This window comes from Vulpes vulpes, chromosome 1 (genome assembly GCF_048418805.1).
Source record: "Vulpes vulpes isolate BD-2025 chromosome 1, VulVul3, whole genome shotgun sequence".
Taxonomy (NCBI): Eukaryota; Metazoa; Chordata; class Mammalia; order Carnivora; family Canidae; genus Vulpes; species Vulpes vulpes.
Window position 1 is genome coordinate 149360576 of NC_132780.1, and position 26762 is coordinate 149387337.

Genomic DNA, 26762 nt, shown 5'->3' on the forward strand with positions numbered 1-26762 from the left:
AAAAAAAAAAAAAAAAAAAAAAAAACCAAGAACCAGTCCTTCGAAAAGATAAAATTGATAAACCTTTAGCCAAATTCATCAAGGAAAAAAAGAGAGAGGACACAAATAATATCAGAAATGAAAGAGGGGAGGTAACAACTAACACCACAGAAACACAAAGAATTAAGAGACTACTCTGAAAAATGATATGCTAACAAATTGAATAAGCTAGAAGAAATGGATAAATCCCTTGAAACGGGCACTGGGTGGCTCAGTCAGTTGGGCATCTGCTTTTGGCTTCCGTCATGATCCCAAGGTCCTGCTTTTCCTCTCTTCCTCACTTGTGCTCTCTTGCTATCTCTTTCTCCCTCAAATAAATAAAACCTTTAAAAATTCCTAGAAACATACAATCTTTCCAAACTGAATAATGAAGAAATGGAAAATCCGAACAGACTGGTTACTAGCAAAGAAATTGAATTGGTTATCAAAAACTCCCAACAAAAAGTCCAGGACCACATAGATCACAAGGGAATTCTACTAAACATTTAAAGGAGAGTTAACATGTATTCTCTTCAAACTATTATGTGTGCAAGGACACACACACAAACATACACAAAATAGAAGGAAGGAAAGCTTGCAAATACATTCTATGAAGGCAGCATTATACTGATACTAAAACCAAAGACACTAAAAAAACAGAAAACTACAAACCAATATGCCTAATGAACATAGATACAAAAATCTTCAGCAAAGTATTAGCAAACCACATTCAACAATACACTAAAAGGATCTTTCACCAAGATCAAGTGAGATTTATTTTTGGGATATAAAGATGTTTCAATATTCACAAATCAATCAACATGATATAACACATTAGCAAAACCAAGGATGAAAATCACATGATCATCTCAATAGATGCAGAAAAAGAATTTGACAAAATTCAACATATGTTCATCATAAAAACTCTCAACAAAGTAAGTTTAAAGAGAACACACCTCAATATAATAAAGGCCACATATTACAACCCACAGCTAACATCATACTCAATGGTGAAAATTGAGAGCTTTTCCTCTAAAATCAGGAACAAGACAAGGATGTTCACCCTCACTAATTTTATCCAACATAGTACTGAAAGTCCTAGCCACAGCAATCAAACAAGTAAGAGGCATTCAAATTAGCAAGAAGTATAACTGTCACTATTTGCAGATGACATGATACCATACACAAAAAAAACTAAACTCCACACAAAAAAAACTATTAGAATAAATGAATCCATAAACTTGCAGGATACAAATTAATACATAGAAATTGATTGTATTTCCATACACTAATAATGAAGTAGCAGAAGTAGAAATTAAGAAAACAATTTCATTACAATTGCACCCAAAAGAATAAAATGTCTAGGAATAAACTTAACCAAGGAGGTAAATGATCTGTACTCTGAAAACTATAAGACCCTGATGAAAGAAATTGAAGATGACACAAATAGAAAGACATCCCATGCTAATGGATTGGAACAATTAATATTACCAAAATGTCCATGCCACCCAAAGCAATCTACAGATTCAATGCAATCCTGATCAAAATACCAACAGCATTTTTCACAGAATCAAAGCAAATAGTCCTAAATTTTGTATAGAACCACAGAAGTCCCTGGATAGCCAAAACAGTCTTGAGAAAGAACAAAGCTGAAAGTTTCACAATTCCAGATTTCAAGATATACTACAAAGCTGTAGTGATCAAAACAGTGTCGTACCAGAACAAAAGCAGACACACAGACCAGTAGAATAGAATAGAGAGCCCAGAAAAAAAAATGCTTTTACGATTAATTAATCTATGACAAAGGAAGCAAGAATATACAGTGGGGAAAAGGCAGTCTTTTCAATAAATGGTGCTGGGAAAACTGGACAGCAGCTACATGCCAAAGAATGAAACTGGATACCTTTCTCATGGCACACACAAAAATAAACTAAAAAATGTATTAAAGACCTAAATGTGAGATATGAAACCACAAAAATCCTAGAAGAAAACAAGCAGTAACTTCTTTGGCATCAGCCTTAGCAACATTTTTCTAGATGTGTCTCGTCAGGCAAGGGGACCAAAAGCAAAAATAAACTGTTGAAACTACATCAAACTAAAAAGTGTTTGCACAGCAAAGGAATCCATGAACAAAACAAAAAGGCAACCTGCTGGGTGGGAGAAGATATTTGCAAGTAATATATCTGATAAGAGGTTTATATCCAAAATATACAAAGAACTTCTACAGCTCAAGAACAAAAAAAGGCAAATAATCCGATTAGATAATGAGCAAAGGACCTGAATGGACATTTTTACAAAGAAGACATATAGATGGCCAACAGACATATGAAAAGATGCACGACATCACTCATCATCAGGGAAATGCAAACCAAAACCACAATGAGGCATCACCTATCACCAGTCAGAATGGATAGAATCAAAAGACAAGAAACAAGTGTTGGGGAAGATAGGAGAAAGGAACCCTAGTGCACTGTTGGGGAAAATGTAAATTGGGGCTGCCACTGTGGAAAACAGCATGGAAGTTTCTCAAAAAAATTAAAACTAGAAATATCATATGATCCAATGATTTCCCCTCTGGTTGTTTACCAAAAGAAAATAAAAACACTATTTAGAAAAGATATATGCACCTCTGTGTTTACAGTATTATTGTCAATAGTCAAGATATGGAAGCAACCCAAGTATCTGTCAAAAGACAAATGGATAAGGAAGAAATGGTATATACATATGATGGAATATTACTTGGCCACAAAAAAGAATGGGTCTTATCATTTGCCACAACATGGATAAGCATGAGGGTATTATACTAAGAAAATAAGTTGGGCAGAGAAAGAAAAATACCAGGTGATTACACTCATATTTGGAATCTAAAAAACAAGACAAATGAACAACAAAAAACCCAAACCAACCAACAAACCAAGAGACTCTTAAATACAGAGAGCAAACTGATGATTGCCAGCGGGGAGGTGGGTGGGGGGAATGGGAAAAATACATGAAGGGGATTAAGAGGTATAAACTTACAGTTATAAATAAGTGATGGAGATAAAAAGTACAGCATCAGGAATATAGTCAATAAAAATGTAATAACATCAGATGGTGAAGAAACATGGTGACTACACTTACCATGGTGAGCACTGAGTTGAATCAATATGTTGTACTCCTGAAACTAATATATCATTGTATATTAATTATATTTCAATTTCTTTTTTTTAATTTATTTTATTTTATTTATGATAGTCACAGAGAGAGAGAGAGAGAGGCAGAGACACAGGCAGAGGGAGAAGCAGGCTCCATGCACCGGGAGCCTGACGTGGGATTCGATCCCGGGTCTCCAGGATCACGCCCTGGGCCAAAGGCAGGCGCCAAACCACTGCGCCACCCAGGGATCCCTTAATTATATTTCAATAAAAAACTAGAATACATGGCACATAATGCTTTGTAGGCTTATTTTCTTTACATAATAGTACCACATACATCATTTCAATATATATTATATATATTATTTTCTTTTTTTAAAATTTAAATTCAATTAGCCAATATATAATACATCATTCTTTTTTTTTTTAAAGCAGGCTCCACACCCAGCATGGAGCCCAATACATGGCTTGAACTCATGACCCTGAGATCAAGACCTAAGTGATATCAAGAGTCTGACACTTAACTGAGCCACCAAGTTGTCCCTCAATATATATTCTTAATGGCTATGTAGTCTAACTTTCATCTCCCCTTTAGATATTTATGTTACCAATAAATATATGAACTAGGGCTCCCTGGGGCTTCTGTGGCTACAAAGTCTAATTGGGATCAGAAGCAGGAGCTCAGACAGCAGGATTGGCCTTATTCTCACACTGGCCATCCATCAGGCAGTCTGACCAGTCATGATAGCTACCTATACCCAAAAAGAGATTTCCGTACCTGATTCTCTATGGTGAATGAAACCTGTGCATTTGTCTCTGCTCTTCTGAAACCCCACTAAAATGGCAGTAAATAAAGTACAAATCCTCAAAGACAAGGAGAACAGGAGAGGCACCATCAATGGACAAGGGAGGGCACTATTTGGGAAGTAGAAAGCAGAGGAACAAGTCACACAGTGGTTTTGAGCCTGGGTTCTAGAGGGAAGTGCTAGATCCATGGCTTTGTGACCTTGAGCAAGTCACTTAAACTCTCCATGTCCCAACAAAAAGTTGGAGGAAATATTAGTACCTACCCACACAGTAGAGAGGAAGAAATGACACATTACATCTTAATTACTCAGGACAATGTCTGTTGGAGTTGATGCTTAATAGCAGCCATAGTATATGCTCTCGTTACTGCTGCTGTTCTGGAGAGACTTGAGACCTCAGCTGGGAGTAGGGGAAGCTAAAAAGAGCAAATCAATTCAACTGAACTCCAACTGGAGGCAACGGTGAGACCTGGCAGGAAAGATTCCCAATTAGCCTCCAGAATGCTAATTGCCAGGCTTATAGCCATCAGGCAGGAATGTGGAGACTTTCTCTCTGGAAAAACAGCCTCTCCAAATAAAGACCTATAGATACTGACACTGAGGCACGTCAACAAAACAGGCTCATTTCTCACTGCTCAGTCAACACCCCACCCTGACATCCCCCTCCCCTCACCCCCACACAGAGGTTCCAGTCAGCATTTAGTGTCTCATCCTTGAATATCAATGGGCAAGTCAAGACCAGACATGTGAAGGGCAAGTCTCTCACACAAAAAGATAGAGAAGCAAACTTACTAAACAGAAAAGGAGCACAGAGTAAACAGGAAAGTACAGGTAGTAGGAGAAAAATTTAAGAACAAGCCATAATTATACATCTCCAGAGAGATGAAAGTATAAATAAAACCAGGGAAACAAAAACAAGACTATAAAAAGAAAGAAACAATTTGAAGACAGAACTTTGCAATACTACGAATGATAGCTATTTTTTTTTAATTTCAGGGGAAACAGAACAACAAAGCTGAAATTTATCTTAGAAATCATTTATTGATCAATTGTTCCAATGGGGAGCAAAAAAAATGGAGATCTGGAAAAGACAACGGGTTTGCCTAAGGTGGTAACACTAGAACTTGTACAAATTAAAGGAGAGAATTCATACAAAGGGCTTGGCAGTAGGAAGCACTCAATAAATTTTAGTCTTAATAACATTCATTAAGAGTTTATTATTTATAAATGACACCTCAATAAAGCTGTTTAGAAATTTTAAGAGCTTAAATGTATTAAATATAGAGCAAAGAGCTTTGGTTTATAGGGATTATTGTTTATGCTCACAACTCCTAAGTCTTATTGTCCCTGCTTTATAAGTTAAAAAAAAAATCCTGGCATTAAGAGAGTTTAAACTTGCTCAAAGCTTACCCTAGTTACTGAGTAGTGGAGCAGGGCTGACTCCAGAACACTGGTTTGTGGCAGAGCCAAGGTCTAGTTCTAAAAGAATCACATCAAAACCCAAATGGGCAGGATTCCCACTGAAGTTGAACCAATGATTAGACCAGCATCGCCTAGTTCAAAATAGAACTTAAACAACATAAATAATTTTAAGTTTTCTAGAGCAATACTAGCAAAAAAAAAAAAAGAGGTGAAATTAATTTCAAAAATATTCAATGTATCCAAAATAGTATCATTTCAATGTGTAATATAAAAACATTAAAGGGATTTTTTTATTCTAAATTTCTGAAATCTGCAAAATAATTTACCTTTATCACATATCTTAGTGTAGGTTAGCTGTATTTCAAATGCTAAATAGCCACATGAGGCAGGTGACTACAGTAACGGACAGGCACGTCACAAACCAGTGAGAGCAAGCGAGTGATCAGGGCTAAGCTCAACCCTCACAGCTTCTCAACTTGTGCAACTGGCTGCAGGGGTCACTGAGCCAATCATGGAACTAATGAATTCCCTCTTAACCTTAGGCTCAGCAGGTCTGGAATACATCCTCTGACTCCACCAGAATGTACCCCTTCTCTGTGTTTCCTAAATACCCTGTATTACTTCTATCCTAGCAGTTATTGATGTGCGGCCATGGAGTGCAATGGTTAAGAAAGAATTCTTGAGACATTTTATGGTGCAAAAAGGTGCTTTTATTATAGCACAGACACAGGACTGCCATGGGCAGTAAGAACTGCACTTATGATTATGAGGAGTGACTGGTTACATGCCCCCCTCCAAACTTAAAAGTATATAGAGATAACATAAGTCTCTAAAGGGATTTCCATGTGTTAAAGAAGAGTTACAGGATCCTGGAGATCTGGCTATTATTGTCAAGACGAGGTTGTTGTTAGTCTCTAGCAAAACATGAATTTAAGGCAGCCATGAGTTTCTTGAGGAATGTCATGCTCCGCAGGTTTCAGGTATTTATCAGTGGGCTGAAATCGTAAGGACACTTAATTTTAACTGCATTTCTCTTGCCTTTGTTCTTCTCATTTTTCCCCCTGAACAATTTTGACCCTTAAATCTTTAAAGTTGCTGAGGTTGGAAGGTTTTATCTTCTGTAATTTCTTCCTGCTGAAGAGGGACGTAGAGATGTCCCTACTATGAGTCAACACTGGTCAGTTGGGGGATTTATATATAGGAGTTACCAAAGGCAGAGCCAGCTGAATCCAAGGTAGATAACATATGGGAGTCTTCTCAAGGAGAAAGGATCATCTGTCAGCTTGAAGTAATGGTAGTGAAAGAGTCTCAGCATCAGGCAGGGAGACACTGGAAAAAAAACAGCAAAATAAGATTAATATTATTATGAGAAAAAGAAGCCCAATAAGAAGACCTTTGATAGTTGACCAAAATCCTCCTCCAGTCCAGGAGTTTAACCAATTGTTAAAGGAGAGGGAGGAGGGCAGCCCCGGTGGCGCAGCGGTTTAGCGCCGCCTGCAGCCTGGGGTGTGATCCTGGAGACCCAGGACCGAGTCCCACATCGGCCTCCTTGCATGGAGCCTGCTTCTCCCTCTGCCTGTCGCTCTCTCTCTCTCTCTCTCTCTCTCTCTCTCTCTCTCTCTCTGTCTCTCATGAATAAATAAATGAAATCTTAAAAAAAAAAAAGGAGAGGGAGGAATCATGTAAAGTGCCAGTTTGAGTATATTCACATCTTTTAGCAATCCTGTTACATTTTTGTGATAATCTGGGATATATATACATCATTCCCTTTTATTTATTTATTTTTAAAGGTTTTATTTATTTATTCATGAGGGACACAGAGAAAGAGGCAGAGACATAGGCAGAGGGAGAAGCAGGCTCCCTGTGGGGAGCCCAGTGCGGGACTCAATCTTGGAACTCTGTGATCACACCCTGAGCCAAAGGCAGACACAACCACTGAGCTACCCAAGCATCTCACATCATTCCATTTTAATAATGGGGTATCACATTGTGCAGCTGTTAAATATCTTAGGCCATTGTATTTTGTAGAACTGCTTTAAGCATCTGTGAGCTGTAACTTCAGCATTAAGTAAGGAAATACTGTTTTGTGTCATTTAGTGCTTCTATAACATATTTGTTAAAGGATTCCATATGCCAGATATCCCTCCAATTCTATTGAGGGAACAAAGATGGACATTAAATGATCATACCAATGAAATATTGATCATGTCTATCGTTGTTTTAAATTTGGAAGATAAGCCGAGTCGTGATGGTTTTGATAAGGCGCCCCCCAGTCCAAGCAAAAAACAAAACAAAACAAAAACAAAAACAAAACCAAAAACCCAAGGTACAATGACCTGTCAATCCTGGAGGAAGTCAGGGCCACAGGTCAGATCCATGTAACCGCTGGGGGCTGTTTGGAGCTAGCCATCGAATTCCCAGTTGCCTTGCCCAGCCAGTAACAAAGCAATCAGCAACACGGAGAATAATGGTTTGAGAACATACTTCTAGTGCCAGCCATTCCAAATGTCATGCGCTGTTTGTATAGGTATCACATGTATGATCTTTTGTTCTCAGCATAAAACTCTTTTTTTTTTTTTTTATAAAACTGTCTTTTGATTGAATTGTCCAGTAGTTGTTGTGAGCCATAAATAATCATCCTGGACTCGGTATATACCAACCTGGGTATACTGATAAGTAGGGTTTAGTAATCTAGGCAGTCATTGACAGGCGTTTTTATTTGTAGGCTTGTGAATTCAGTTAAAACCTTAATGGTCTGAGGGTATGAAAAAGTCTGGTTATGACTTGGGAAGTTCCAAGTCATATCGATCATTGGCCAAGAAGAAATATTTTCAGGTGATAGAATTATCACAATATATGCCAGTGTTAGGATATCATATCTAAAGTATAAGTGTATAAGGAGTGCCAGTCAGTGCCCTGTAAAGGGGAAACCACCAGGGCAATGTGGATGTACTTGACATAAGCAAAAATCTACAAATCCAACAAGCTGTTTGATTTTGAAATTCAGCATAATGTTGTACCATTGTAGGAAGGAATGGTCTGTAAAATTGGAGAACAAAGAACAAAGAGAAAACATACAACCTTCATTGTCTTTTGAAGAGGAGTTTGAGATCTTCTAAAGGTTCACAGGAGTAAGATGGCATGTTAGTTTGTTCACTGGTTTCCTGTGAAGGAAGTACAGGTTTTATTTTAGATGGAAGAGTCCCTCTAATTTTACTGCAGTAGAAGTACATAACATGACCTGACATGAACATTTCCATTTTGGATTTAAGTCCCCCACAGTATTTGACTTCCAATCTTTTAAATAAGCCATGTCTCCAGGGCTTGCATGGGGTGGATTTTCAGTTATAGTTAAATCAGGTTTGGGGAGCATTTGATCAGCATATTCATTAAGTAACTTATTAATTAAACCAGCCTCGAATGAATAATTAAAGTGTTATGATCTTTATCTAATTACAAGTACACTGTAAGAAATGGTTTTCTGTATAATATCTTATAACCAATAGGTTCTTCTGGAGAAGTTCTCATTTGGAGAAGTCTTATAGGTAAGAGAGTAACCCAATTTTCCTGGGTCTCTAGATATAGTAAGGTGTTGTTTTATTATTTTTTTATTTTTATTTTTTAAGGTGGTGTTTTAAAGTGTAATTAGCTTTCTCTACCTGTTCAGAGGATTGTGGATGCCAGGATAAATGTAGAAAAAATTTAATTTTCAAAGCTCATGCTATTTGTTATTTGTGCAGTAAAAGAAAGTCTATTGCTATTTTGAAGGGACCATGGAAGACCAAATCTAGGAATAATTTCTCACAACAAAACTTCGTTATTTCTATGGCCCTTTCAGTTTTACATGGAAAGGCCTTGATCCATCCGGTGAAAGTATCAACAATCACTAGTAGGAACTTAATAACCTTTGCAAGGAGGCATTTATGTGAAATCAAGCTGCCAGTCCTCTCCTGGATATGTTCCATGTCATTGGAGTGGTTTCAAAAGGGAGGAAGTAGACTGCACTTTCCAGATTTACCTGTGCACAGACAATAAAGGATTGACAGACCTGTTTTATAGTTGTTAAACTTATCCCATCAAATATATTTGTAATTAAATGTTCTAAAGCAAATTTTTTTTTGCCCAAATGAGTAGCCTGGTGTAAACTTGTATTACTTTCCATCAGTTATTTTTGGGTATGAATATTTTTCTGTCATTAACAAGGCAGTCCTGTGCATTTTTAAAAATATACTTGTTTCTGGACTATGTGAATCTCTTGGTCTAAATAGACTAGAGATATGAGGGTACCTGGATGGTTCAGTTGGTTAAGTGCCTGACTTAATTTTGGCTCAGGTCATGATCTCAGGGTCTTGAAATAAAGTCCCAGGTCATGTTCTGCTTAAGATTTCTCCCTCTCCCTCCCATTCACACGTTTGCTCAAATAAAACAGACTGGAGATATGGGCTTATGTGGAATTAAAACTTTATAGTTTTAATTACAGACAAATAAAACTGGTGAAGACTTAGTATTTATTTTGTGCTGCCTGTTTGCTGCATGGTTGGCCAAATTGTTTCCTTTAGAGTCCAAGGTCATATCTTTTTGATGTCCCTTGAGATGAATTACAGCCACCTCCTTAGGTAGATTTATGGCCTCAAGAAGGATAATTATTTCAGGCTTATATCTGGGGAGTTACAACTTGATAGCAATTCCCTTTCTTTCCAAATTGCTCCATGGGCACGTAGTACCAGGAAAGTATAATTGGAATTAATTTAAATATTAATTTTTAGGCCTTTTGCCAATTGAAGAGCACAAATACATACTATTACTTTAGCCTTTTGAGCAGAAGTATTTACTGGAAGGGCTTTTTCCTCAATGGTCTTAATTAAGCTAACTATAGCATATCCAACTTTTCTTTCTTCCTTATCCATGAAGCTACCACAATTGGTAAACCTGCAGTTATCTGCATTTTCAATAGGGGAATCTTTTAAGTCAGGTCAGCTAGAATAATCAAGATCAATAATTTCTGAGCAGTCATGTCCAAGCATAGAAATATGATGGTCAGGTCCAGCATAAGGGTACCTGGGTTTAAAGTTTGACAAGTTTTAAGCACTACTTCTGACATATCTAAAAAACATAGCCTGGTATTTACTAAATCAGCCTCCTGCTATCCATTGGTGGCCTTTGAACCTGATATGGAATCATCACTGTCAAGGACTATTGCATCATAAGTTTTGAAGCTTCTTCTAGCAGCAGGGCTGTTCCAGCCACCATTCGAAGACAAGCTGGCCACCCTTGTGCTACATTATCAAGTGCCTTTGAATAATAGCTCACCAGTCTTGTTTCTTTCCCTAATTTCTGGTTAAGAACCCCCAAAGCTTGTCCCTGTTTTTCTGTTGCATGTAAAGTAAAAGATTTTTCTAAATCTGGAAAGCCAAAGCTAGGACTGATGAAAGTTAGCTTTTAATGTTTGAAAGCCTGTCTGCTGGGCTTTAGTCCACAGTAAAAGTTCTTTATCAGGGCCTTTAATTGAATCATACAATGATTTGAAGAATCCAAATCTAGGAATCCATAGGTGGCAAAATCCTGCCATACGTAGGAAAGTATGGAGTTGTTTCTTTGAAGTTGAGAGTCCAAAAACTAATGTAGCCTTTTCCTGTCAGTAGACAGGGTATGGTGACCTTGTGTTACTTTGTATCTCAGATATTGTACCTTTTATTTAGATATTTGTGCCTTTAGGGAGACATGATATCCTGTTTATCAGGAAGTTAAAAGTTAGAGAATTACTATCAGATGTTTCTTTTGTGGGACAACATATTAAAATATCATCCACATACAGAATTACAGTCCCTTGAAGCAAGGCTACATCACCAAGGTCTTTACGAAGCACATCCCCAAATAGGTGAGGGCGGTCCCTAAAACCTTGTGGCAAGACAGTCCCAAGTTAATTGAGCATCCTCTGGGCTTAAAGGTGAGGCCTGTTCAAAAGCAAGTAATGGCTGTGTTTCTTCACTTGGAGGGATGCAAAAGAAAGTGTCTTTTAAATCATACTGTAGGGGTGCCTGGGTGAGTCTGTCAGTTAAGCATCAGCCTTTGGCTCAGATCATGATCCCAGGGTCCTGAGATTGAGTCCTATATTGGGCTCCCTGCTCATCAGGGAGCCTTCTTCTTCCTCTGCCACTTCCCCTGCTTGTGTTCTCTCACTCTCTTTTTCAAATAAATAAAATATTAAAAAAAAAAATCAAATACTGTGAGTCAGTTAGCATCCCCAGGGACTTGGCACTATGGGATGAATAGATTCAAATGTTTCATTTATTGCTCTTAAATCTTATGCTATTCAATATTTTCCATTTGGCTTTTTTACTGGTAAACTTGAAGTATTATAAGGAGATTGACAAGGCCTTAAAATACCATGTTTGAGGAACCTAATAATATGTAGTTATAACCCAGCTTTTGCTTCATGTTTTAAGGGATACACACATATATAGGGATACATATATACATATATATGTAAATACATATACATATATATAAGTGTATATATATATATACATATATACACATATATATATATATTTTATAAGGTATATTGGTTAGGTCTTTTAAGGTCATCATTTTAACTAGTTGGTCTTTAAGAGGCTGTCCTGGAACATTGCAACCCTAGACCTGTGGATTTACTTCTTTCCAAATATTAGAAGGGTTATCAGGGTAAGGTTTTAATTCTTCAAGTGTTAAAGAGAATAAGTCATTCTCCTTTTTAGTAAGAGCAAAACTGCTTCTTAGTTTATGAATTAAATCTTATCCAAGTTATAGAGTGGAATAGGATGGAAGGACCAGAAAAACATGAGTCATCAATTGACTTTTGTATTTATAAGTTAAAGGAATTGTCTGATGGCATATTTTAGCTTCCTAGGCCAACAATGTTATGGTTAGAAAGATAAATGGGTTGGGATGCCAGGGTGGCTCAGTTTGTTAGGCATCTAATTCTTGGTCTCAGCTCAGGTTATGATCTTGGGGTTGTGAGATAGAGCCTGGAGTTGGGTTCTATGCTGAGCATGGAGCCTACTTGGAATTCTCTCTCTCCCTCTAACCCTCCCCACTCCCCACTTTCTCTAAAAAAAAAAAAAAGAAAAGAAAAAAAAAAAAAGAAAAAGGGAAAAAAAAAGTTAACTAGGGCCTGAGTGCTGAATAAGAACAGAGTAAATGGCTCCTGTATCAATAAGATCAAATTGAACTTACCTTCCACATCCAGGGTAACCTGGGGCTCAGTCATCTTGATGTCAAAGGGAGCCGGACCAGCCTCAGGGCCTCGTCATGCCAGATCCTCAGGTTCCTGCTCTCGGGCGGGGAAGTGAGTTCCTGTCTTCCTCTCTCTCTGGAGATGAGGACAGTCTCTCTTCCGATGTCCTTCTTCCTTACAGACAGGACATGGCCCCGGTGGAGAGCTTTTGTTTGGACATTCCTTGCTCCAATGTCCGATCTGGCCACCCCTGTAGCACGATCTCACCTGGTCCTTGGTCTGATGCCGGCTTTTTCTTTGGCCCCTGGTTAGTCTGGTGTTGTGGGGAATCCGCGATGGCGGCAGCCAATGTTTGAGCCTGTATTTTACCCTGCACTTTAGCTCTCCGGTCCTTTTCCTGTCTTAAAACCTTCTCTCTATTATTAAAAACTCCAGTAGTGGCCTTTAGTAGGTGCCGGGTGGGGTTTGAGGACCTAAAGTCATTTTAGTTCATTTTCAGTGGCTGTCAGGCTCCCAGGGACTTAGAATATGTGTGCATAAATAATTGTTCCCTCAGGTGAGGTTGGGGCCAGATTTGTAGATTTTATGGATGGCTTCTATCACACAACCTTGAAATAGAGCTAGATTTTCATCAGCTCCTTGAATGATTTTCTGAATTTTAATAAAGCTTACAGATTTTGAAAATACTTTTTTTTTTCATTCCTTCTATTCAACAAGTGATCATATGGTCTCGTCTTTCCTTTCTTTGGCTAGCTACCCTCTTGATAATTTCAATGTGGTTGGGTATTTGGGATAACAACACCCTCTACCCCCCTACCCCTCTATCTCTGACTGGTAGTTCATCAACAAATTCTTGAGCCCCCGCCCAGATAGGTTTTTCTTCCTCAAGGGTGCAACAGTGAGTTCAAATCAAACATAACATAATTGCTGAGAACCTTCAATAAATTGAGAAGAGTTTTCAGAACGTTGTCCTAATTGTCTTACTTGAGGCTAGTCTGCCATGGAGAACAAGACATGGACTCTAATAATGCTCATTTCTCCATTAGCAACCTCCCTAAGGGGATATAGTCCAGATTTAGAAGGAGCTCCTGGGAGACAGGGGTTCCTCTTCTGGTAGGTCCAGATAGGCTGGGAACAGAAGGGACTTGGGGCTTGTAAAGAGGAGGGATAGTAACAGATCCAATGTTTTTGCACTGGCTGGTGATTCCTCCAGTAGCTCAAGTTTGTTGAGAGGAGGGGGCCTGTTTAGACAATCAACATCCAATATGTTGAGAGGGGGTTTATCAGCCTGGTTAGTGGCTAAACACATTCTGTAAGAAGCCCTTGTAAGGACTTCCAAGATCAAAATCAAGGATCTTGATTTAAGGCCATGAAGGCCTGAACATAAGGCATTTCTTTTTTTTTTTTTTTTTCATAAGGCACTTCAATGCTTTTTCCTTGTTTCCTGCAGAAGAGATCTAACTGGTATATAGTACTGAAGTTTTTGTCCCATTAATGGGCTATTTTGTCCTTATCTCCTAAGGAATACCGAGGCCATGCATTATTGCAGAAGAAGAGGAGTCTTTTTTTCTTTATCTTACAATCCAAATTGGTTCCAATGGATTAAGAGATACCCCAAGGGAGGAAGATTCCCCCAAGAGGAAGATCTCATTACCAGAAAAGTGGAGAAGTCCGTTACCATAATCCCCCTTGGACAGCTTGGTGGCATCTTATTCAAGATCATGTCAAGGTTCCTAGTGTTCGAAGCAACCAGAGGCATCCTTCAAAAGGCTATTATGAATACTGACTTGTTTACTGAAGGGACGTCAACATCCCTTTGCTTCCCTATTGTTTTTCCCAGGATATAATAGGTGCTGGTAGGTGGACCAAGAGTGCTGCCATCTTAACCCATGAAGAATGTTAAGAATCTGCATGGGGAAATACCTAATGTTACAATTTAAGTAGTCAGTAGGGCACACTGAAGAAGAAGAATAAAGATGGAACTCCATCATGGTCTAAGTGATATTCCAGCACACGTGGTCATAATAGCTGACTTCCCCAGGAAATGGTCCCTGGCTGGGTTTTAATTCCATCAGTTACTGGTTTCGGTGGCTCCAGGCAGAGGTCCTGTGGCCAGAAGCGGCTACACCAGAGATCTGGAGGGGATCACATTAGACCAATAAGAAGGAAACCTCCTGTGGGAGTCTTAAGATTAGCAACCATCTTAGTGACTTAAGTGGCTGTCCTGTGCCCAAGAAAGACAGCTTTGTATAAGAGTACGAATAAAGAGAGGGCATCAAGTTTCTGGGTCTTATTACCATTCGGGCCAAGGTACAGCTTCCAGTCAAAAGGCAGGCTTTTCCCCCTCCCCGTAGAGGAGCCACGGGCTAGAGGATTGCAGCCTGAGCAATCGACATGAAAGTGTTCCAGTAAGACCATACTCCTTGAAGAGCCCTGAAATGAGAGTAAAAGGAGAAGAGGAAGTAACTCACCAAGTTTGCACCAAGGCTTGAAGTCCAGGTGAAGGAAGATGCAGAAACCCTGTACCTACCAGCCATCAAAAATGATGTGGGGCCATCGATGCAATGGTCAAGAAAGGATTCTTGAGACGTTTTACAGTGCAAAAAGGTGATTATAGTACAGGCATAGGACCTATGGGCAGACAGAGCTGCCCTGTGATTGTGAGGAGCCACTGATTATGTACTTTTCAATTTGGGGTGGTGGCGCGTAGAGATACCACAAGTCTCTAAAGGGATTTCAACATGTTACAGAGAAGAATGATAGGATCCTGGAGACCTGGCTATTATTGTTAAGATGAAGTTGCTTTTCATCTCTAGCAAAACATGAACATTAAGGCAGCCAAGAGCTCCTTGAGGAATGTTACGCTCTGCAGTTTTAGAGTATTTATCACTGGGTAAAAATTGTAAGGACATTTAATTTTAGCTGCATTTCTCTTGCCTTTGTTCTCTTCATCAGTTATCACATGCAATTCTAACATTCTTACATATCGATGTCCCTCTATTAAAGTCTGGGTTCTTTGAGGCCTGGGACCACTCCTTTTAAATTCCTGATTCCAAGCACCTCTGCACTATTGTACATTAAATAATCACTATGTTCTGATCCAAGATGGTAATGTAGGAAGACCCTGAACCCACCTCCCCCATGGACACACCAAATCCACACCTATTTATTTATTTATTTTAAACTTTTATTATGAGAGAGAGAGAGAGAGAGAGAGAGAGAGAGACTCCATGTAGGGAGCCCCATGTGGGACTCAATCCTAGGACTCCAGGATCACGCCCCAAGCTGAAGGCAGACACTCAACAGCTGAGCCACCCAGGCATCCCTCCACACCTATTTATAAAGCAATTCTTCCTAAAAAACTGATGGCTGACTGAACCAGCTTCTGCACAAAAGACAGACCACATCGGAACAGCATGAGAGGTAGAGAGACATGGTTATGAAGGGAACTGCCATCCCTCATGCTGCAAACTGCTGTGAGGAGGGATAGTTCTGAGATATCATAAGCAGATTCATCATCCTTGCAGCACAGAAAGAAAAAAAAAAGCTGTGTTTTAAAAGGATAACTAGAATATAAAGGAACCAGCCCTAGAATAGAACTCTGCCAAATGGCAGGGGGCTGCTGGAACTCTGGGTCTGAGGGGCTCATGAGTGCCATGGTTTATGCTCCCCCTCCATCTTGATAATGCACATGGGAGCAGAGTCCATGGGCTATAACCAGCTAGCTGCTTCAGTGAGCCCACACCAGCCCCAAATGTCCTGGGGCACAGAAAAAAAGCTACATTTAAAAGAGCAGCTTGGGACACCTAGGTGGCTTAGTCCGGTTAAGCATCTGACTTCAGCTCAGGTCATGATCTCAGGATCCTGGGATCAAGTCCCATGTCAGGTTCCCTGCTCAGTGGGAAGTCCGCTTCTCCCTCTGTCCCTTCCCGTCTCCCACTCTCTGCTCTCTCTCTCTCTCTCGAATAAATTAAATAAATAAATAAATAAATAAATAAATAAATAAGCAACTAGAATATAAAAAAGCCAGTCCTATAAAACTCCTGAAGGGCTGGTGAACTCCATGGTTGACATTCTCCACAATGGATAGGAACAAGGTCTGGGTACCAGAGCTGGCTTATCACCTCATGAGCCTAAGCCCCTAATTCACACCCATCCCAGTTGCCCTATCAGGCAGCCCCAGTGCAGCACACACTGGGAAATCCCTGGGGTCAATGCTCACTATAGCTCCAGCTGTCACACCAAGGTAACGCAGGTGCAAAGCACACCAGAATACTCTAGGCCCATACCACTTTGGCTCCAGACAGCTTGCTAGGGCACCTCTGGCAAAGAGCTCTCCAGAGCCTCGTGGCTCATACCTCCTTTGGCTTTAGCCGCCCCACCAAGGCACTCCCAGGGCAGAGCACCCCAAGAAGCCCTGGCCAGTGCCTACCTCAGTTCTACCTGCCCCATCAGGGTACTCCTTGTGTAAGAATCCTAGAACCCCTGGACCACTCCCCATCTCAGTTTCAGCCACCCTACCAGGATGTCTACTCCCTGTGTGGAACACCTCAGGACACCCTGGCCCATGCTGGCCTTGACTCTAATTACCCCACCAGGGCACCCCCTGTACTGAATACCTTGGAATACCTCAGCATGCACCCACTTTAGTTATAGTTCTCCTGCCTTGGCACCAACTCTGTGGAGACTCCAGGGACCATTATGGCCTGTGCTCAGTTCAGTACCATCCCCCTAGGTCAGCCCCAGTATGGATTGCCCCAAATCATCTGCCCTGTGCCAGACACAGCACTAGCCACCCAGCCAAAGTCACCAGGCACAGTCTACACAGAAGATTACCACATAAGACCATTCTTCAAGTTCAGGAGAAGTAGCTGTTCACCTAACTCATAGAAGCAAACATAGATAGTCAAGCAAAATAGGGAAGACAGAGGAATAGGTTCCAAACAAAACACCATGACAAAACCCCAGAAAAAGAACTATATAAAATGGAGGTAAGCAATATGCTTAATAAAGAGTTTAAAGTAATGATTGTAAAGATGCTCCCAGGACTGGAGAGGAGAGTAGAAAAATTTGGTGAGGGCAGCCCTGGTGGCTCAGCGGTTTAGCGCCGCCTTCAGCCCAGGGCGTGATTCTGGAGACCCAGGATGGAGTCCCATGTCGGTGGGACTCCCTGGATGGAGCCTGCTTCCCTCTGCCTGTGTCTCTGCCTCTCTCTCTCTCTCTCTCTCTCTCTCTGTGTCTCTCGTGAATAAATAAATAAAATCTTAAAAAAAAGAAAAAAAAATTTGGTGAAAACTTAGGCAAAGAGATAGAAAATATAAAAAATAACCTCAATTGAAGAATACAACTGAAATAAAAAATACACTAGGGGGAATTAATAGCAGATTAATGGATGAAGAATAATTGATCAGTCATCTGGAAGACAGTGGTGGAAAGCACCCAAGCTAAAAATCAAAAAGAAAAAAAGAATTTAGGGATCTCTGGGACAAAAACAACTGAACGTTCACATTTTGGCATCCCAGAAGGAAAAGAAAAAGGGCAGAAAACTTATGTGAACAAATAATAGCTGAAAACTTCCCCAATCCAGGAAAATAAATAGACATACAGGTTCAGAAAGCAGAGGGTTGCGAAGAAGATGAACCCAGGGAGGTCCACACCATAACATTTTAATCATTATTTAAAATATCAAAGTTTAAAGATAAAGAGAGAATTTTAAAAGTAGTAAGAGAGATCGCTTCTTGGCCTTTTGGCTAAGATCAAGTGTAATATCTTCTTATCAGTTTGAAAGGTAGTAAAGAGACTAGAAAAAAGTTACACATAAGAGAAATCCTATAAGGCTATCAACTGATTTTTCAGAAGAAACTTTGCAGGCCAGAAGGGATAGCATGATATATCAAAGTGCCAAAAGGAAAAAAACACAACCAAAAACACTTTACTCAGCAATGTTATCATTCAGAATGAAAGGAGAGATAAAGAGCTTCCCCCCCAAACGTTAAAGGAGTTCATCACTGAACAAACCTTAGAAGAAATGTTAAAGGGGCCTCTTTAAGTGGAAAAGAAAAAGCCATAGTTGGAAGAAAATTATGAATAAAAACATGTAAAATATGATAATATATACATAAAACATGGTAGAAAGAGTAAAAAAGTTCTTTTAGAATGTGTTCAAACTTTTTTTTAATAGATTTTATTTATTTATTCATGGGAGACACAGAGAGGAAGGCAGAGACATAGGCAGAGGAAGAAGCAGGCTCCCATAGGGAACCTGATGTAGGACTCAATCCCAGGACCTGGGATCATGACCTGTGTCAAAGGCAGATGCTCAGCCAGTGAGCCACCTGGGCATCCCTTAATAATTACTTTACATGTAAATGATTCAAATGTACCAATCAAAAGACATAGTGTGGCAAAATAAATAAAAACAAGACCCATCTATATGCTGCCTACAAGAGACTCACTTCAGATCTAAAGACAGCAATTTGAAAGACATAGAGACTAAAAGTGAAAAGATGGAAAAAGATATAGCATGAAAATAGAAGCAAAAAAAAAAAAAAAAAGCCAGAACTTCCAGGTTGATGAATAAGTGAAGATTTAAAGAGAATGGCTTGCTTAGAGACCATGGAAGCTCTGTGCACTTTTCACATACCCTGCCATGTGCATCTCTTCCATCTGGCTGTTCCCAGTTACACCCTTATAAGAAACTGGTCATCTACTTAATACAAAACGCATTGCTAATAGGTTCTGGTTCAATATTGTGACATAGGAGGATTATGAACTCACCTTTTCCTCAGAACACACCATATTACACCTATTAATGAAATAATCCCCACAAAGAACTGAGAACTGACTGAACAGCTACTAAACAACCAAAGACAGATAAAATAGCAAGAGAACAGCAAAAGACATGGAGACATACCACTGTTTCAAAGAGTAACTAGCTGGGGCACCTAGGTAACTCAGTTAAGTGTCTGATTCTTGGTTTCAGCTCAGGTCATGATCTCAGGGTCATGAGATCAAGCCCTTTTTGGGCCCCATACTCCACTGAGCATGGAGCTCCACTACTTAAAATCCTCGCCCCCCTCCTTTCCCTCTGCCCCTGCTTCCTGGTTTGTGTGCACTCTCTCTCTCAAAAAAAATTAAAATTAAAAAATAAAAGAGTAACCAGCATACACATCCACAGCCCCAGCCACCGTAAGTCACCAAGTGCACACAATCTGCATAGAAGTCACCATACACAAGACCATTCTTTCAAGTTTAGGAGAAGTAGTTGTTTGCCTAATCCATAGAAATAAACACCAAGTCCGACAAAGTGGGGAAAGAAAAATATGCTTCAGAAGGAAGAACAAGAAATAATTCAGTAAAAGAATTAAATAAAACCAAGATAAGAAATACGGTTGATAAAGAATGTAAAGTAATTACTGTAAAGATACTCACTGGATGGGAGACAACAATGGAAGAACTCACTGAGACATTTAGAAAGAGATAGAAAATATTAAAAAGAATCAGAGGGGCACCTGGGTGGCTCAGTTGGTTAAGTTTCTGACTCTTGGTTTTGGCTTGGATCATGATCTCAGGGTCATGAGACTGAGCCATGCATCTCTGCACTCAGCTCAAAGTCTGTTTGAGATTCTGTATTTCCCTCTTCCTCTGCTCCCCTCCCTTCTTGTGTACTCACACTCTCTCGAAAATAAATAGTTTTATTTATTTATTTATTTATTTATTTACTTACTTACTTAAGATTTTATTTATTTATTGTGTGAGACACAGAAAGAGAGGCAGAGACACAGGCAGAGGGAGAAGCAGGCTCCTTGTTGGGGAGCTGGATTTGGGACTCAATCCTGGGACTCTGGGACCACACCCTGGACTGAGGGAGACATTCAACCACTGAGCCACCCAGGCATCCCTAAAATAAATTTTAAATAAAGAAATCAGGGGATGCCTGGGTGGCTCAGTTGGTTGAGCATCCAAGTCTTGATTTTAACTCAGGTCATGATCACAAGGTTGTGAGATCCAGCCCCACATTGAGCTCCGTGTTCAATGTGGGGAGTCATTTGTCGCTCTCCCTCCCCTCTGCTCACTCTCTCTCCTTTTCTCTAAATAAGTAAGTAAATAAGTAAATAAATAAAATATTTTTTAAATTTTTAAAAAGAATCAATCAGAGCTCAAGAATACAATAAGTAAAATGCACACACTGGAGGGAATCAACAGTAGATAAAAGGATCCAAAAGAATGTATCAGTGATCTGATCTGGAAGACAGAGTGATGAAAAGCACAGAAGCTGAACAATGAAAAGAGACAAGAATTTTTAAAAAGGAGGCTAGATTAAGAAATCTCTTGGACAACATCAAACAAAAAACCATTCATATCATAGATATCCCAGAAGATGATGAGAGAAAAAGTTATAGAAAACATATTTAAAGAAATGATAACTGAAAACTTCCCCAACCTAAGGAGGGAAATAGATACCCAAGTCCAAGCAGCATAAAGAATTCCAAACAAGATGACCTAAGAAGGTTCACACCACCACAGATAATTAAATGTCAAAGATTAAAGATAAAGGGAGACTCCTAAAAGGAGCAAGAGAAACAGAAAATTGCCTGCAAGGGAAAACCTATAAGGTTATCAACTGATCTTTCAGCAGAAGCTTTGCAGGCTAGAAGAGAGTAGAATGATATATTCAAAGTGCTGAAAGGGGAAAAAAAACTACAACAAAGAATAGTGTACTTGGTAAGGTTATAATATAGGTTTGAAAGAGAAATAGAGTTTCCCAGATAGTGATAGAATGGATTAAAAAAAAAGAAGAAGAAGACCCATGTTTATGTGCCTACAAGAGACTCATTTTACACCTGAAGCACTTTCAGATTGAAAGTCAGGGGATGGCAAAATTTTTACTAAATTTCAAATGGATGTCAAAATGAAGCCAAAATAGCAAAACTTATATTGAACAAAATGTACTTTAAGATAAAGATGGTAAAAAAAAAAAAAAAAAAAGATAAAGATGGTAACAAGAGACAAAGGTCACAATATAATAATAAAGGGGCAATCCAACAGGAAGATATAACAATTTTAAATATTTATGCAATCAACATAGGAGCACCCAAATACATCAAACAGTAAATAACAAACATAAAGGAATGAATCAATAATAATACAATAATAGTAGAAGACTTTAACACCCCACTTACCTCAGTAGACAAATTATCTAAACAGAAAATCAACAACAACAAAAAAAAGGCTGAGGATGACACCCTGGGCTAGACAGATTTAACAGCTATATTCAGAAGATTCCATCCTAAAACAGCAGAATACACATTCTTCACAAATGCACATGAAACATTCTCCAGAACAGATTATATATTAGCCCACAAAACAAGCCTCAACAAATTCCAAAAGATCAAAGTCATACCATGCATCTTTTCTGACCAAAAGGCTATGAAACTAAAGTCAACCACAAGAAAAAAAATCTGAAGACACCACAAATAAGTGGAGATTAAATAACACGCTACTAAACAATGCAAGAGTCAACCAGGAAATAAAAGAAGAAATAAAGTCCATGGAGATAAATGAAAACACAAAGGTCCAAACCTTTGGAATGCAGCAAAAGTGGTTCTAAGAGGGAAGTTTATAGCACTACAGGCCTACCTCAAGAAGTAAGAAAAATCTCAAACAACCTAACCTTACACCGAAAGAAGCCAGACAAAGAAGAACAAATGAAACCCCAAACCAGCAGAAGGAAGTAAATAATAAAGATTAGAACAGAAATAAATGATATAAAAACTGCAAAATCAGTAAGACAAATCAATGAAACCAGGAGCTGGTTCTTTGAAAAAATATCAATAAGACTGATAAACCTTTAGCCAAAGTTATCAAGAAGAAAAAAGGGAAAGGACTCAAACAAATAAAAATCACAAATTAGAGAAGAGGAATAGCAATAAAGGCACAGCAAAACAAACAATTATAAAAGTATTATAAAAATATTTGCTAACAAGTTGGACATCCTAGAAAAAATGGATAAATTCCTAGAAATGTATAAACTACCATAACTGACAGGAAGAAACAGAACATTTGAACAGGCTGATAATCATCAAAGACATTAAATCAGTAATCAAAAAGCTCCCAGCATCATCAACACAACAAACAACAGGTATTGGCAAGGATATAGAGAAAAAGCAACACTTGTGCACTGTTAGTGGGAATGCAACTTGCAGCCCCACTGGAAATGCAGCCACTCTGGAAAACAGTGTGGAGTTTCCTCAAAAAGTAAAAAATAAAACTACCCTATTACCAAGCAATTGCACTACTGGGTATTTACCCAAAGAATACAAAAATACTAATCAAAAGGATACATGCACCTTGGTGTGTATAGCAGCATTATCTATAACAGCCAAATTATGGAAACAGTCCATATGTCCACAGACTAATGAATGAATAAAGATGTTACATACACACACACTCACACACACACACATACCTCAGCCATAAAAAATAATGAAATCTTGCCATCTGTAACAAAATGGATGGAGCTGGAGAGTATTATGCTAAGCAAAATAAGTCAGAGAAAGACAAATTCTGTATGATTTCACTCATATGTGGAATTTAACACAGCAAACAAAAGGGGGGGGGGGAAGAGACAAACCAATAAACAGACTCTTAATATAGAAAACAAATTGATGGTTACCAGAAGGAGGAGAGTCTGGGAATGGGTTAAATAGGTGATGGAGATTAAAGAGCACACTTGTGATGAGTACTGGGTGACATATAGAATTGTTGAATAACTATATTGTGCACCTGAAACTAATAGAACACTGTATGTTAACAACTAGAATTAATATAAAAACTTTAAAAAACTAAAAAAAAGGTGGGGGGGAACCTGGATGGCTCAGTTGTTTAAACATCTGCTTCCAGCTCAGGTCATGATCCTAGAGTCCTGAGATTGAGCCCTGCATTGGGCTTCCTGCTCAGTGGGGAGTCTGTTTCTCACTCTGTCCCTCACCCTGCTTGCTCTCTCTCTCTCTCTCTCTCAAATAAATAAACTCTTAAAAAAAAAAAAAAACTAAAAAAAAAAAAAAAGTTTCCCAAACGAAATACACAGTAGTTCATTACCACTAAACCAGCTTCACAAGAAATGTGAAAGAAACTGCTTTAAGTGGAAAATAAATGGCCATAATAAGACATAAGAGAAATGTAAACAAAAAGATGTGGGGATCCCTGGGTGGTGCAGTGGTTTAGCGCCTGCTTTTGGCCCAGGGCGCGATCCTGGAGACCCGGGATCGAGTCTCATATCGGGCTCCCAGTGCATGGAGCCTGCTTCTCTCTCTGCCTCTCTCTCTCTCTCAATCTCTCTCTCTCTCTCTCTGTGACTATCATAAATAAATAAAAATTTAAAAAAGATGTAAAACATGATAGTATATACATAAAATGTGAAGAGAAGAGTAAAAATGGGAAGAGGAGAGGAAAAAGTTGTTTCTTTTCCAATTAAAAAAAAATTATGTATTTGAACTTAAAGGCTATCAAATTAATATGAACTGTTATTTACTTAGGATGGTATATATGAGCCTCATGTTAACCACAGACCCAAATCCTATGATAGACACACAAAAAATAAAGACAAAGAAAGCCAAACAAAACACTGTAAATACTCAATAATCACAGAGAGCAAGAGAAGAAATACAAAATGAGAAAACAAAATTTTAAAATGGCAGTAACTACATACCTATCATACTACATGATAAATGGTTTAAATGCTGCAATAAAAAGAGTTATGGAATAATAAAAAATATACATCTATGTGCTGCCTATGAAAGCTTGCCTCAGACCTAAAGACACATACAGACTGAAAGGGAAAGGATAGAAAAACATTCACCATACACATGGAAGTGACCAAAAAACCAAGGTACAAATATTTATATCAGATAAAATAGACTTAAAAACAAAGACTGTAACAAGAGACAAAGAAGGACATTACATAAAGGGACCAGTCCAACAAGAGGATATAACAATTGTAAACATCTAAGCACCCAACATCAGAACATCTAAATATGTAAAGCAAAAATTAATGGACATTAAGAGAGAAACTCACAGTAATACAATAATAGGAGAGGACTTTAACACTCTACTTACATCGATGGATAGATCATCTTGACAGCAAATCAATAAGGAAAGAGTATCTTTGAATGACACATTGGACCAGATGCACAGAACAGATATATACAGAACATTCCATCTATAACCAATAAAATACACATTCTTTTGAAATACACATGGAACATTCCACAGAATAGATCATATAGTAGGCTATAAAACAAGCCTCAATAAATTTAAGAAGATTGCAATCATATACATCTTTCCTGACTACAACAGTATGAAATAAAAATCAGTCACAAGAAAAAACTGGAAAAATAAAAAACACACGGAGACTAAGCAATATAATACTAAAAATCCAAGGAGACAATGAAGCAATCAAAGAAGAAATACATTTAAAAAATACATGGAGACAAATGAAAATAAGAACACAACAGTCCAAAAATCTCTGGGACTCAAGGAAAGCAGTTCTAAGAGAGAAGTACACAGCAATATAGGCCTGTCTCAAGAAACAAGACAAATCTTAAACAAACTAACTTTATGCCCAAAGGCTCTAGAAAAAGAACAACAAAGGTCAAGATAAGTAGAAGAAAGGAAATAATATAGATCAAAGCTGATATAAATGAAACTAAAAAAAAAAAAAAAATAGAAAAGATCGATGAAACCAAAAGCTGTTTCTTTGAAAAGATAAACAAAATTGTCAAGTTCTTAGCCAGGCCTGACAAGATATAAAGAAAAAGGACTCAAATAAATAAAATCAGAAATGAGAGAGGAAAAGCAACAATTGATTCCACAGAGATATAGAGCACTATAAGAGAATACTATGAGAAATTATATGCCAACAAATTGGACAACCTAGAAGAAATGGCTAAATACCTAGAAATATATAATCTTCTAAAACTAAACCAAGAATAGAAAAATCTGAGTGGACCAAGTAGAAGTAACAAAACTGAATCAATAATTTAAAAAACTACCAAAAAATAAATGTCCAGGATTAGAGGGATTCTCAAATGAATTCTATCAGATATTTACTGAAGAGTTAATACTTATTCTTCTCAAACTATTCAGAAGAAATAGAAGAGGAAGGAAAGCTTCTAAATACCTTCTACAAGGATAGTTTTACCCTGATATCAAAACCAGAAAAGACACCACAAAAAGCCCCCCACACTACAGACTAATATCCCTGATCAATACAGATGCCAAATTACTCAACAAAATCTTAGAAAACCACATATAGCAATATATTAAATAGATGTTTCACCACAATCAGGTAGGATATATTTGTAGGATGTAAGGATGGTACAATATTTGTAAATCAATCAATGACATACACCATATCAACAAAATCAGGAATAAAAACCATATGCACATCTCAATAGATGCAGAAAAAATATGACAAGATTCAAAATCCATTCATGATAAAAATTCTCAACAAAATGAGGTTAGAGGAAAATATATCTCAACATAATAAAGGCCATATATGAAATTTTCAACCGACAGCTAACATCATCCTCAATGGTGAAAACCTAAGAACTTTCTCTCTAAGATCAAGAACAAGGAAACGATGTCCACTCTCACCACTTTTATTTAACATAGTACTAGAAATCCTAGCCACAGCAATCAGACAAGAAAAGGAAATTAGAGGCATCCAAATTGGTAAGCTGTCACTATTCACAGATGATAGGATACTATACATAGAAAATCCTAAAGATTCCAGCAAAAATCTACTAGAAGTAATTAAAAAATTTAGTAAAGTGGCAGGATACAAAACTAATGTACAGAAATCTGTAGTATTTCTATACATTAACAAAATCACAGAAAGAGAAATGTAAAAAACAACATCATTTATAGTTGCACCAAAAAGAATAAAATACCTAGGAATAAACTTACCCAAAGGGGTAAAAGATTTGCACTCTGAAAATGTAAAACACTAATGAAAAAAAATTGAAGATTACACAAATGGAAAGCTATTCCATGTTCATGGATTGGAAAAATTAATATTGCCAAAATGTCTACATTACTCAAAGCAATCTACAGATTCAATTCAATGCCTAACAAAATACCAACAACATTTTTTGCAAAACTAGA

The 26762-nt window shown here is 38.2% G+C and overlaps 1 long non-coding RNA gene and 1 pseudogene across 1 annotated transcript; one reads left to right on the forward strand and one right to left on the reverse strand.

The window, feature by feature from the left end:
• Positions 1–4937: 4937 nt before the first annotated feature.
• Positions 4938–21888, reverse strand: LOC140595141 (uncharacterized). The gene is made up of 4 exons (XR_011996525.1): positions 21779–21888; positions 12596–15029; positions 8462–8544; positions 4938–6709 (listed from the first exon to the last, which is right to left on the reverse strand). It is a non-coding gene; the product is annotated as an uncharacterized lncRNA (long non-coding RNA).
• Positions 18327–18429, forward strand: LOC112914292 (U2 spliceosomal RNA; annotated as a pseudogene).
• Positions 21889–26762: the final 4874 nt, after the last annotated feature.